The sequence below is a fragment of the Sinocyclocheilus anshuiensis genome, unplaced genomic scaffold (assembly GCF_001515605.1).
Source record: "Sinocyclocheilus anshuiensis isolate Anshui unplaced genomic scaffold, SAMN03320099.WGS_v1.1 scaffold890, whole genome shotgun sequence".
In the NCBI taxonomy this organism is placed as follows: Eukaryota; Metazoa; Chordata; class Actinopteri; order Cypriniformes; family Cyprinidae; genus Sinocyclocheilus; species Sinocyclocheilus anshuiensis.
In genome coordinates, this window is record NW_015537986.1 from 980897 (window position 1) to 996290 (window position 15394).

General features: G+C 41.6%; 1 protein-coding gene and 1 long non-coding RNA gene across 4 annotated transcripts in view; both read left to right on the top strand.

Moving 5' to 3' along the window:
* LOC107674778 (transforming growth factor beta-1-induced transcript 1 protein) overlaps positions 1-15394 on the top strand; it is a 92600-nt gene that overhangs the window by 21630 nt on the left and 55576 nt on the right. The window lies entirely within an intron of this gene.
* LOC107674859 (uncharacterized) lies at positions 2780-9994 on the top strand. The gene is made up of 3 exons (XR_001632544.1): positions 2780-2793; positions 5448-5452; positions 9919-9994. It is a non-coding gene; the product is annotated as an uncharacterized LOC107674859 (long non-coding RNA).

Consider the following 15394-nt stretch of genomic DNA (forward strand, 5'->3'; position numbering starts at 1 on the left):
TTTAAAGTGTTTTGTTAGTTTGATGTGTTTCCTCATTTTGAGGTCGCCATGTCTCAGTGCTTTTATGAAGAGAGCGCATCTGCGCATCTTTCGGATAGCGCATCAAGAACCGGGTTGACCGGGTACTCTGTACCACCGGTACTTAAAAAAATCTGGTACCGTAACGTTTACATTTTTGTAGTACCGACTTGGTACCGAAGTACCGGGTCCTTTGACAACACTAACAGTAGGTAGTGTTTAGTTGTCTTAATTTAAATGTACAATTAGGCTACGTGTCTAGGTGCCCTCCTGGGATTACCAGGCTCAGCATATAAAATGATACATTGTAAAATGTTGTTAAATAACACAAAACTATATGTTAATGCCGCTATCATTATTTACTGTGTTGCAATTATTTTGTTTCTCAGTTTCTGACAAGAACAAGTTTTATGTGAGGGTCTCAGAGTATTTTTTTTGTACTGTTTTTTCTCCCTCCAAAACTTCAACATTTAGATACAACTGTGGATGACAGCATAAATAGTATAAACAACAGGAAGACAATAAAGAACAATTGATATGCCAGTGCAGATGGGGGCCCATCCAAACCCCCGACACTGCGTGCCCGTTGTAAATTGACCCCCAGTCGGTGGTGGAGGCATCTGTGTAAACCACAGCATGCCTGGAGACCTGCAGGGACAGCTAGAAGGGCAGGACCTTGTACTGGTATGCCCGTCCTTCGAGCTCTTTCAGAACTTCCGGATCATGACCACCCTCATGCAGGTCCCTCAGTGCCTTGGCCTGATGAACCTGCAGTAACGCCGTTGCGTGTAAGGCGGAGGCAGCTTCTCCACAGGCCGTATAAGCGTCGCCGGACAGGCCAGACGAGTACCTACAGACCCGGGAGAGGAGGCACGGTTCGCCCTGCCGGGTGGAGGTGGTATTAGGACACAATTGCATCGCAACCGACCGCTCCACTGGGGGGACCCTTGTATACCCCCTAGCTGCACCACCGTCGAGGGTATTGAGGGAGGAGGAACCAGCAGGTCAGTTTCCGGCAGTAAAAGGGGCCATCCATGACCTGGTGAGCTCCTCATGCACCTCCGGGAAGAATGGCACCGGAGTGGGGCGCTGAGAACCAGCACGGGCCACCCCAAGAAACCAATCATCCAACCTCGAGGGCTCGGGACGCGGCGCCGGGAAAGCATAGCCGACATCTCTGGATCCGATTCAGGACTTGCCACCATCCAGGAGGGCGGCAGCGCAGCCGAATCTTCTTCTCCAGAGAGCTCTCCCTCCGATGCAGTGATCGACATCCAGTCGTAGGGAGGAGCACCGAAGGATACCGCTGGTACGCTTTTTAAAGAGTGCCCCCCTGGAGGAAGTTTACAAAGACGCACCCGCTTATTGTACTCTTTAGAGAAATTGCTCTTTCAGGGAAATGCTCTTTTAGTGCTGAGGCGCACAGGGGAAATGGTCGCTTGCAGCACAACAGGGGTTAGTGCAGCCTGAAGTGCGCAATCCACTAGACACAGGAACGACCACCGCTGAAGTGCCGTCTTAAAACAACACAATAAAACTTGAATAACTTAGGCTGTTAAAAGCACAGAGTCTTTCAGTTCCATAGCTTAAAACAGTCCTTAAGAAATCCAGTGTGTTGCTTGTCCCAAAGTGAATGTCCCAAAAGTGTCCACCGGTGTATATACAAAAGTCCACTGTAGTGTTAATCCAAAGTGCTGGAAAGGTAAGTCCACAAAGGTAACTCCACTATTCCAGTTTGCAGGTCAACGTGGGGCCCATCTAAAGGTCCCTGGTTCGGTCCCGGGTTTCGGCACCACTGCCATCCCTCCTCACACGTCGACGACCGGCCCAGTGCCTCCCACGTCAACCACTGGCTTTCTTCCGCCCAACAATCACAGCACCTCAACCACTTCACGGACTACCAACAGAGCGACCGAGGGAGAATTCTGCGCCACCACTCCAACTGGGCTAGACTTCAACATCATCTTTCTCCATCATTCCCTTCTCCAGAGAGGAACTCATCAGCGTGCAGGGCGATGACGACACTCTCCAGGGACTTTCCATCTCTCCCTCCACTCCACAGACCAACAGGATCGAAGTGAGGGAACACCAGGGCTTGCTGTATCGGTGGATCCAGAAGGCCCTGGTCCAACAGATGGTACAGCACTTCCATCAGAGGACAGCAGAGAGACATCATGGACGGCTAAAGACCCTCCTGCAGATCCTGGAAGTTGCCTGGTGGCCCACGATCCGCAGTGACACCTGGAGGTTCGTCGAGGCCTGCAAGTCGTGTGGGGTGGAGACCAGGAAGTGTACTGTCATCGACCCTAGCAAAAAAACCACCTCATCATCCACCTCTTCCCCATTCATCAGCATCAATAACATCCACCAAAGAGAGCCAAAAACCGGATAGGAGAAAATGCCATGGGGGCTGGCAGACCAGCAAGGCTGGGTGCAACATGACCCTGGGAGGAGCGGCGCCACCGATCCTAGGACACCCAGGCTGGTATCGGATTCCTTCTCTCTCTAGTGTTCCCATAGATTCCTCCGGCAGACTAGTGCCTATGTGGGAGGGCCTAGTTTTATCCCATTTATTACAAAGACATTTTAAGACACATTTTAGAGGATTCCCAATACATGGACAATGGCTGACAGTTACCTTTAAGGGACTAGTCTTCCCCAGGAGCCGTAGGCTAAGGGGGGCGGGGGGGTTGACTATGTGACACTGTCACACAGGACACATGTTTTAACCTGCTCAATATATTATAATGATTTTTTTAATGATTTTGACTCTGGGTCTGCCTGTCGTGACTGATCACATGACAGGAAATGGAAAGTATAAAGGAGACAGCATGTCAAGCAAGCATGGTCGTTGCTCACATTACGACCAAGTGGTGATCACCTGCAAACTGGAATAGTGGAGTTACCTTTGTGGACTTACCTTTCCAGCACTTTGGATTAACACTAGTGATGGGAGAAACGAACCATAGAGTTGGGGTACTCGGACTCGGACTTGGTCCGGTCTTGTTTCCATTTTTTAAAGGACTCGGACTTGTCACGGACTCAGATGCATGTTTACTCGGACTCGAACCTTTCGGACTTGGAAAATGTGTCAGAGTCCAAGGACAGTTGACGGAAATGTCACTGACTCAATGCATTATCACGAAAAAATGTTAATCAAACAAAAGAAAAGAAAATCACTCACTGCTCTTGACTGAATCACCTATTAACTTTAATAAGAATCATCATCTATATTTAATGTATACAGTGAAGATTATTTTACTTTTATTACTTCATGAAATGTCTGTAGTAGGCTATTTCTGTAGAAGCCTTTACTACTGAAAAACTTAAAAAAACTAAAAAACTATTTAATTTGTATTTTTGAGTAACATTTATCATTTAGCTTGTAAGTAATACTTAGAGTGTTTACTTGCCTTCAGTAAGCTTGAGAATGTTTTATTACATTAGTTTATTATTTTTTATTTTGTATTAATGGCAGTTTCTAGCTTCAAAGTAAAATCATTTTGTAACATCTTTGTGGCAATAGTTTTTTATGGGTCCAAAATCACCTTGGGTGTGCAGTATTTTCTAATAATTCAACGGGCTGTCATCAATTATTCCTTGCATAATGTAATTTATTGTAATTAATGTAACTATAAATGCATTCAAAAATAAAACAGGTGTGAGTTGGCTGTGACTTGTGGAAAATATATGTAGGGCTTTTATACACAGTGGGCCTCATTTACGGAATGAACGTACGACAGAAAATTGGGCGTATGGTCGTTTCAACACAAAACTTGCAATTTATCAATATGGACCTGAGTGGTGGCTACGATCAAATCTCACGTCTGGTCTCAGCTCGTGTATGCAAGTTTTTGAGTTACCTGAACTTGCGCGCAGCATAGTAAATACGGTGGAGAATTGTAGATTGACAGCATTTTGTTAATTTTTATATTCCTGACCGTCAAACGAAGCTCATTAGTTGATCATTAACTAGTAAGATTAGAATGTCTTTTTTTTTGTTGTGGTTTTGTACAGGGCTTTAACTTTATATGCGCGAATAGCAGCATAAACAAGACCATGAGGATTCAATCGTCACATCATGCACCTGCAGCGCTTCTGTGAAAGGAGAAAAACAGAAATGAAGTCTATAAAAGGAATAAAATAAATAGGATCACACAAAATATATAATAGGCTATAATATAATTAACAGATTAACAAAAGGAAAAAAACACTGCAACAAGTATAGGCTACGCTCGTTTTTTTGTGACACTCTTAATGCATTTTATTTCTTTTCTTTATATCTTTATTTGATTAAATCCATCTGATCGCACAGGCACCTCACGCACACACAAACAACATTAGTTCTACCGTTGCCTGACATTTCAGCTATTCATCATCAAACTAAAATGCAGTCAACCAAACATAAAAGTTACACTGTTTATTTTAAAAGGTCAATAAGAACTCACCGAAGGCCTTGCTAACAGAGCGCAAGACTCAATAAATAAAGATTGACTGTGTTGAGCTGTTTCTCAGTGTGGTGGTCTGCAGGCCAGCATGACAAAATGACTAATCATGGAGGTCTATTGGCAGCGCAAGGCCAGAGGTCATCTAATATATGGCCTTGTCCTTCATCTCAGGCAGTGAATTATAGCTGTATGTGTGTGGGTATGTGTAAGCGCAGGCTTTTTTTAGTTTTCACTATAGCGACTTCATTACACATCAGGCCGGCAGATGGTTTTTCATATTTAGTACACGAGTTATCCCTGTAAGCTCTGATTATATTGCAGATTTGTGAATGATCCTCCATCTGTATTAAGCTGCAACTTCAGAAAACACATGCAAATAGAAAAAGCACCAGCAAATCAAGAAAACATGTTCATCAGTTTGACAGCAGGTGCTGCAAATGCTTACAATGCAAACAAATAAAGAAACGCACTGCAAATGCTCAACACAACCAAATAAAGAATTTGATTTGCAGCACGTTTCTTTGTTTGGTTGTGTTGTGAGTATTTGCAGTGCATTTCTTTATTTGGTTGTGTTGTGAGCATTTGCAACGTGTGTGTTGTCAAATTGATGAAGTTGTTTTCTTAATTCGCAGGTGTTTTTTTCTATTTGCAGCGCGTTTCTTTATTTGGTTGTGTTGTGAGCATTTGCAGCGCATGTGTTGTCAAATTGATTAAGTTGATTTCTTAATTTGCAGGTGTTTTTTTCTATTTGCAGCGCGTTGAGCTCTCTCGGCCACCGTACAAATCATTAATATTAGAATGATTTCTGAAGGATCATGCGAGACTGAAGACTGGAGTAATAGCTGCTGAAAATTCAGCTTTGCCATTGCAAGAATAAATTAAATTTTAACATATATTAAAACAGAAAATTATTATATTAAATTGTAGTAATATTTCACAATTTGACTTCATTTTTTATCAATTAAATGCAGACTTCCTGAGCATAAGTTACTTTTTTTCAAAAACATTAAAAAATCTTGTAAATGTCCCTCTGCAGCAGTTCTTAAATCTCTTTCAAATCTCTTTTCAATTACTGTATTTCACAGAGATGCATATCAAGTTTGAATATGCAGGTATTTGAATGAGATTAATAGCAAACAATGGCTTGAATTTCTCTTTTTTGCTTTTATTATGCTTTATTTCCCTTGTGCTTGACAGCCCTTTTCGTGTGCCACAGAAGAAAGAAACTCATACAGGGGCCAGTTGCATAAACATATGTTAAGACTGTGTCTTAAGGACTAGTTTGACCAACTAGCTAACGAAGAGGTTATTAGACTTACTTTTTGGATTCAAATTAGACCATTCTCCCTTTTTATAACTGACTTTAAGAAGTTATGACCAGTCTTAAAGAAAAAAAAGTCCAGGAGGGTGGTGGAGTGGAGGCGGAACTGGGGAGGGACGGAGGGCCAGGCCCATGAAGCGGAACAGGCAGAGCAGGGAGCCATGGCGGAGCAGGCAGACTGGGGAGCAATGGTGGAGCAGGCAGAGCGGGGGGCCATGGCGGAGCAGGCAGAGCGGGGGGCCATGGCGGAGCCGGCAGATCAGGGGGCCATGGCGGAGCCGGCAGATCGGGGAGCCATGGCGGAGCAGGCAGAACAGGGCGGCCGGGTGATGACTGCAGAGCAGCCAGCCATGGCAGTGCAGGTAGAGCAGGAAGCCATGGCGGAGCAGAGACATGGACAGACCACGAGTTCATGAGCGGCCTCCATGGCCGTGACAGGGCAGGCAGCGAGTTCGTGAGCAGACGCCCCCACCTCAGGAGGTTCTGCAGCGGATGTCGCCACCTCTAGAGGTTCTGCAGCGGATTCATGCACATGAAAGGCCCTTGGTGCAGACTCATGGATAGGAAAGGCCTCAGGGACAGACTCTTAGGCAGGAGAGGCCACTGGGGCAGATTCATGGACAGGAGAGACCTCAGGAGCAGACTCGTGGACAGGAGAGGCCTCAGGAGCACAGTGTGCAGCCCACACAGCCACTCATTCGCAGAGCAAAGTCTATATATTGTTCAAGTGGCCAGTGTGGGGTATTGCGTGGCATTAACTGTGATAAAATTTTTTCCAAACCATAACGAAAAATGTCCTTAAGGAATGTTTCCTTAAAATCCACTTGGTGATAGAGTCCACAAAAGTCCTGAACATAATCCTCAATGGAGCGATTACCTTGACAGAGGCGAACAAGATGATCTGCTGGGTTCAGTTTTAAGGTCGTGTATTCTGTAACGAATCAGTCCACTGAAGGCGAGCGTAGTGAAGAACCCATCAGTCCACTGAAGGCGAGCGTAGTGAGAACCCAAGTGCAGTTTTATTTACAGTGTGATCCAAACAATAATCCAAACAAGATACACAGACTTGACTTGACGAGGCATGAACAGACTTGACGAGGCATGAACAGACTAGACTCACCGACAGCGGGTTACAACATCAATACACGACAAGAGACAATGGCAACATGGTGGCTACTTATAGCAAACAAGAGGGTCACATGACAAGAACAAACCAATGGGAAACAAGACACATGACTAAAGACAACCAATCAGAACATGACACATACACAAGGCAGAGATACATGAGGGCAAGGGAAGCATTACACTAACAGCATGAAACAATTACAAAATAAAAGACATGGAAAACATGAACATGAAACAAAACCCAAACACCAAACCCCACATTACATTACCAGTATTTTAATATACATATAAATTACATATATTAATGTAGCTTAATTGTTTGCAATTACAAGGTTAATGGGTGTTTTTGGAGTAAGATCAAATTCTCTTTCACGAGATTACTTCTGCTGCCTCCCAATGTGCCTACTTATACTACGCCCTTAAAGTATGTACTCTTTTGGTGAAGAAAAAATACACACTTTTGAGTGTGTAGTAGAAGAGTAGGCAAGCTTTGGGACATACTACTACGTCACACAATTGCGTCTTTAAAGGACCGCTCTGTCGCACCTGTTACACGTACCCTGTCACTGTAAACTGGCCGGTCAATCATCTTGTCACAGTTAACATCCTCCACATTTAATTTAATTTAATTTAACTTCCTACCGTACTGGAGAGAAAAGAAGTAGCTCTGTAGTAGTAGTATCTGCCAGTTGGGTCTTTCATGCGGAAAACTCTGCTCATATTTTCTGCATAATGATGCATTTAAAAGTTAACGACCAAATGGATGTTTATAAAAGTTCACATTGCTGTTGCAGATGAAATATAACACGGATAACAATAAATAAATATTTTTTACCAGGTTAAATGTTGATTAGTAACTCAAACCCCTTTTTGTAAACCTCTCTACCCAACCGTCGATCGCGCGCATCCGCCACGTTTGTAGTTTTTCTAACATGTTTTATTCGTGTTTGTAGTTCTGGACCAAATCCTTCACCAAAGAACAATGGATTGTGGGCAATTTTAGCCATTAGAGTGTGCACGGATCCACACTTCAAAAATCGGCCTGAAATGGTAGACCATCCGGGGACTTTTGGCATACTCTTTTCGCATACTCTTTTCAACAACTATGCTTTGGGACACACTTATAATCTCACATACTATTTAGGATGGATAATATGAACATTGGGACGCAGGGTTCCTCTTTTTGGCCGGGTTTCGTTTCCCCGTGTCGTAAACTCTAGGGGAGAGGCTTCTAAACCAGGGTGTTTTTAGGGGCGGGATATTCAAATGACTATTGTTATTGCATACGAATGTTTCATGAATCACACGTGAACGCTGTCGTAAGTTGATTTGTGCGCACGGATCTGCGCTCGTTTCTACGTTAGATTGATAAATGAGACCCAGTGTGTGCCATTGGGGTGACCATACGGGCCATTTTTACGGGACGCACCCTTGCCAGGATTTCTATATTGCCTAAAATATCCAGGTTTTGGCTGTTTGCATTGTGCAGATCGATCGTTGTATGACATTATTTCACGAGAGCTATTGAGAGCAGAGCAGATGGCTCCTTATGCTTTCAAATCGCTCTCGCGGTACTTTGGTGTCATACGATGATCGGTGCGCAGCTTCAAGTCGAACGAACGAAAGAACAAACACGTGCACGTATTTGCACCGCTCTGATCGTTCTCAGCTTCTCATGCGCGACGCACCACAATTGGTCAATTATGTACAATAGTTGCATGTTATTGTTCAAACTACTTTGGATGTTTTAGGCAATATAAAATTCCTGGCCAGGACGTGTCCCGTATAAATGGCACATATGGCAACCCTACAATGGGCCATTGTACAGACTAGGTTTATCCCTCACAGCCTCATTTTCATCCAAGAAAAAATTCAAAATGCCCTGGCTAAGGGGTCCGTGTACTTTGGCGTCCATTCTTTTTTTCTTTTTTTTTAACCCAGAAATTGAAATGCAGTTTCTTCTTTAATGGTTCAAACACTGATGAATAGAATAAGCAGACACAAACTCATTTTGATTATTTCAAATTCATATTTCATTAAAAATCATAAAAATTATATAAAGCTTGTTTTTTTATTGAGACAAAAGGTGCATTTTCTGCTCTTAATCACCAAGATACCTACTCCTTTACCCCCACCCTTGAATTTATACATTTACTTTAACGATGAATAAAGTCAAGTCCCGCCCTTTAATTTTTCACATTCTAAAACCTGTTTCACTCTGAAATATGTCACAATACATAAATCAATTCAGCCATAACTTCTGTTACATGACTTTAAGTTTGCTAAGCAAAGCAGGACACTAATTATTAATCAAAAATCAAAATGGCAAGATGCAATAGAGGTTTACATTTGTTACATTTAAATGGATATTGCGTTTTTCTAGTTGTAAAGGTTAAAACAATGTTAAGATACTAATAAATAGAGTTTCGTTGGACTCTGACTCGACTTGGAATCGGCTGTTTGGGACTCTGCCCATTTTGGACTCGGACTCGATTGGTTAAAGACTCGGACTCAACTTGGACTCGACTTAGGTGGACTCAAACCCAACACTAATGAACCATTTCGAAGCTTCGAATCAATTGAACCAATTGCTTCGCAAAATTATTCACTGTTTCGAAGCACTCGAAACACTACACACTGGTGACGCCTGCTGGTCAAAACTCAGACCAAAACATGCATAAAAACAGCTTTTACAAACCCAATGAAAATGCTTTCTTAAAAGTATAATATATTAAATGCAATCAAAATAATAAAATACCATTAAAAATGAAGTGTCTGTATAATAGGCCTATGCGTCTTTAAAATAATTATTAATTTGCAACTTGTTTTGTTTGTTTTATGGAGAGCTTGTCTAAACAGGCCAGTAAGAGACTATTAACTACTACTCATCCTTTTAATTACACAAATGTCTCATTAAAAATGTCTACAAATTGATCAAACCGATCCAAGATCGTATAACCATAGACACTGATGGTTCGCCACTGTTCACAGAGATCGCCCCCCTAGGGCGAACTATTGAAATTTCGAAACGTTTCGAAACAGTTATGATGTAACGAAGCCTTGTTTACTGAAATCATGTGACTTTGGCATTTTGATACACGCTCCGAACCACTGTTTCTAAACAATTGATTCGCAAAGGTTTCGAAGCTTCTTGAAGCAGTGTTTCAAAAGCGGCCATCACTAATTAACACTACAGTGGACTTTGGTATATTCACCGGTGGACACTTCTGGGACACTTTCACATTGGGACTTACAGCACGCTAGGATTCTTAAGGACTGTTTTATGGTATGGAACTGAAAGACTCTGTGCTTTTAACAGCCTAGGTTTTCTAGTTTGATTGTGTTGTTTTAAGTTCCATGTGGAAATTATAAATACCAGTTTATTTATTCATTTCATAACTGTTGTACGTCTCATCTTTTTAAATACTCCAAGCACTCACACAGTATAATCTGACCCCATTTTATTAATTGTAACATCTCCCAGTAAGAAGACACCAAAAATAAATCAAATAGCTACATCATGATGTACTTGGAATGCGCGACAGTGCATCCGCTACCACATTTTCCGATCCTCTAACGTGCCGAATATCCAAGCAGAAAGACTGCAAAAACAGGGACCACCGGATCAACCTTTGATTCGGACACTGTAGAGAATTCAAGAAGGTCAGAGGATTATGATCTGTATATGTCACAATTGGTGCACTGGAATTAAGATAAACAGCAAAGTACTGCAAAGCCCAAATAAGGGCTAATGCTCCTTTCTCAACTACAGAGTAGTGTCGCTGATAATGAAACTTTCTCTAAAAGAAACTGACTGGATGATCGACTCCTTCCGCATCGGACTGCTGAAGAACAGCCCCAGCTCCCACATTACTGGCATCAACATGCAACGTGAACGTTTTATCGAAACACGGTGCCAGAAGCACAGGTGCTGAACACAGCAAGGACTTAACATTTTCAAAAGCCAGTTGGCAACTAAAGGACCAGACGAACTTTGTCTTACTCTTTAATGAATCCGTAAGAGGTGCCACTACTGTGAAGAAATTACAACAAAAAGATCGGTAGTATCCTACCAATCCTAAAAACCGCATGAGCTCCTTTTTTGTCCTGGATGGCCTGTGCCTTAGCCTGCACCGGACACGCTTTACCATTCCCCACCACCTTACCGAGGTACGTCACGGTTGCTTTAGCGAACTCACATTTTGCAAAGTTCACTGTAAGCAAGCTTTAAATGAGATTCCCAGCTGTCACTAAAAACGACCAAATCGTCCAAGTAGACTCAGTTCATGAGGCGTTGAAAAGTAGCCGGAGCGTTTCGAAGACCGAAACTCATAACCTGAGAAGAGAATAGCCCGGACGAGAATAGCCCGGACGGTGTGACAAAAGACGATATTTCTTGCGCTCTCTTTGTTAAAGGCACATGCCAATAGCCCTTCAGCAAGTCAAACTTGCTGATGAACTTGGCTGACCCAACCTGATCAACGCAATCATCAATGTGAGGCAGAGGGAAACAGTTTGGTTTAGTTAAGCTGTTGACTTTGCGAAAAATCTGTACAGAATCTAACTGTACCATCTGACTTTCCCACTGATAAACACGGGAAAGCCCAATCAGAGGATGAAAGTATCGCAATATTGTGATCCTGCATATACTTGATTTCTTTCTCCATTAATTCCCGTTTTTCAGGTGCAACACGGTAAAAACGCAGTTTGATAGGCTTTGCGTCCCCCACATCAATATGATGCTGCACCCTGTCAGTACGCGAAGGCGCATCTCCAAACAATTCAGTAAATCTACGTAACAACTGACATAACTCCTGACATCTTTCATGAGACAAATAACGGAAAATAAATTCTAAGTTCTGCAAGGATTCAGAATTTAAGCGACCGCGGAACACACAATCATCAGGTGAAATGGTCTCCTCTTCCTCCCCCACTAAACTCACCTTACCCCCACCAACAGATACGGAAGAAAGTACTGAATGCACAGATGTCCGATTCGTTACAGATTTAGTCTAATTTTCATAGTATGGTTTTAATAAGTTTACATGGTACCGTTTAACTGACTTTTTCTGTGATGAAGTTATAACTTCATAATTTTCATCACTCAACTTGCATTGCACAACAAACGGGCCATCAAATTTGGCTTCGAAAGGAGAAGATACTATTGGCCGGAGTACCAGAACTTGATCTCCTGGTTCAAACACTCGATGTTCGACTATACGGTCATACAATCGCTTCATATTTTGTTGGTGTTTTTCAAGGTTTACTTTTGCGAGTTCTCTTGCCTGAATGAGTTGGTTCTTGCACCCCAAAACATATGATGCCAAATTTTTCGGAGGCTCCACAGCTTTACCAGCCTCTTGAAAAACAGACAGTAGACCACGAACTTTAATGCCAAAGACTAAATCATTAGGACTAAAACCCGTACTTTCCTGTACTACTTCGTGAGCGGCTAACATCATCCAGGGTAAACCCTCTTCCCAATCTCTATCTAACTGCACACAATATGCTCGAAGCAGCGATTTTAAGGACTGATGAAATCTCTCCAACGCACCCTGACTTTGTGCGTGGTATGCAGTAGATTGATTATGCTTAATGTGCAGCGGTTTCAGAACCTGCTGAAAAAGATAAGTCAGGTTTGAAGCTTGGTCACTTTGGATGGTTTTTGGAATTCCAAAGACAGATATAAATGGAGTTAACACTCTCACAATAGAACGCGATGTAATACTACGTAATGGATATGCTGCCGGAAAACGCATGTTCAAACACATCACGGTAAACAAACAATTGCTTAACCTTTGGGTTACGAGTCCGACTCTCTAACCATTAGGCCACGACATTAATTAATCAGCGATATTTAAAACAAAGAAAAGGAGAATGGTTAGTATGCGAACACAGCAGGAAATTCAGTATATTTGTGCAGTGTGCGAATTTAAAAGAATTAAATCCGATTTGAAGCTTGTGTATGGAAGAAAAATAATGACCAATGTCTTTGAAATAAAAAAGCATGTGGAATTGCACTACCTGAAAAAATAATGCAAAATAATGAAAAAATTATTTTAATGCCTTGTATTTTCAGGGTTTGCATTTTTAGGGGCTGAAATTTAACTTAGTTGTTTATTTAAGCTGTAAATATTTCAATTCAAAACACACAATTTCACACTCATTTTCATAATTAAAAATTCTATATTTCATATTAAATTTCCAGAGTTCACTTCCGAAATATTCAATCTGTTTAAAAATACGATGTATAATATTCGACAGGCAATTTTCAGTCCATTTTATTTCACTTTACACATTTGCTTCCACAAATTCAGTGGTTCAAATTCGGCAGAAAATTCAGCATTGCACATCCGGGAACTGCAGGAATAGCAGTAGTACCGATGCATGATCTGCATCTGCTGTTAGTCACTCACCAGCAGTTGGTGCAAGCGACTGTTGATGAAGACCAAAGCAACAGGTAGAGCAAGTCATTCCCTGCGTCCCAATGTTCATACTATCCATCCTAAATAGTATGTGAGATTAAAATAAGTGTGTCCCAAAGCATAGTATGTTGAAAGGTGTATGCCAGAAGTCCCCGGATGGTCTACTATTTCAGGTCAATTTTTGAAGTGTGGATCCGTGCACACTCTGATGGCTAATATTACCCACAATCCATTGCGATTTGACGAATGATTCTGTTCAGAATTACAAACACGAATAAAAAAAACGTTAAAAAACAACAAACATGGCGGATGTGCAAGAGAGTAGAGTGGTTTAGATAAAGGGGTTTGAGTTACTAATAATCAACATTTAACCTGGTAATTTTTTTTATTTAATGTTACCTGTGTTAGGATATCTCATCTACAACAACAATGTGAACTTTTATAAACATCCGATTGGCCATTCATTTTTTAATGCATCATTATGCAATAAATATGAGCAGAGTTCTCTGCATAAAGACCTACGGCTGGCAGATCAACGTGCTACTTCATTTCTCTCCAATATGGTAGGAAGGAAGTTAAATGAAATGAAATGTGGAGGACGTTAACTGTGACAAGATGATTGACAGGCCAGTTTACAGTGACAGGATGCGTGTAATTATGTGACAGAGCGGACCGTTAATACTTTTTCTTCACCAAGAGTACTTTAAGGGCGTAGTATAAGTAGGCACATTGGGACGCAGCAATCCTTTCACCAAAACTGATTTGCAGAAATGGAGCAAGTGGTAGGTAGAGCTAGGTAGTGGTAGGTAGAGCTTATGATTATGATTTTACGTTTAATTCAGCATCTTCACTGTTACTCGTTTCCCCGTGTAGCCACATGTAAGCAGCTTTCTCTACCAAAGGAGATTATAATGCTATTTTACCCAACGCAGAACTAACATCTAATACAGTAAATCTAATACACATTGTTTTCGGTTGCTTAGTTTCCTTAACTTTATATCATGGCTTGTGTGACGCTGAGTTGTAATACTGGGATTTCCCTCATATGTCACACTCCAGGATTCCCCGACGACGCTTGACGTGCCTCAATGAACTAATAGAGTGATATAAAAATACCTCAGATCTCAGTATATACACCTTATTGATGATGCAAACTATACAGGCAAGCAGATGAGGTCAGAAGAACGCAATGCTCTGCATTTTCTTTATAATTGCATGTTACTAAAAATACATTTATTTTTAGTTATTTTAACTACGAATTTAAATGAAACTGAAAAAAAATAATAAAAAGGAAATTATACATTTACACACCTAAGGATTATATCAACCAAAAAAGTAAATGAGTATGTAACGAACACCACAGCAACCATTTGTGTGTCAGCGCTTAATGTGCATCTCATATATGAAAAGCATTTTAGGGGGCCCTTTGCTTTTGGAGGCCCAAGGTGGTCGCTTACCTTTGCATAATGGGTAAGTCCGCCTCTGATCAGAAGCCAAAAGCTGAGAGGTTCACAATTACCCAACTGTCACCAACAGCTTAGATAGCCAAACACTAATTCTGTTGCTAAGTCTGGTGAAAGTTCTAGTAAGGCTAACATCGCTTACAGTACCTTTAATGTTCTGCAACTTAAAGGGGTCATATGATGCTATTTTAAAGATCATTATTTTGTGTTTATTTGTTTGGCGTAACAGAATATGTTGACATGCTTTAATGTTCAAAAAACACATTATTTTTCAAATACTGTACATTATTGTAGGTTCTCTATTCCCCACCTCTCTCAAACACGTCGTTTTCAACAAAGCCCCCTCCTTTGACAAGCGCAGTCTGCTCTGATTGACCAGCTGACCCAGTGCATTGTGATTGGCCGAACACCACAAGCATGCGTCGGAAATGTAACGCCCCTTACCATAATCGCGAGCTTCAGCTTTCAAAGTAAATATCAAGACAGTTAATAATGTCGTTAGTTTTACCATCAGTTCAAGCCCGAAAGGGCAACAGAGTCGCGTGACAGACACAGTGATGATGCAGTACACAAGCCGCGGTTAAGACAGCTGAC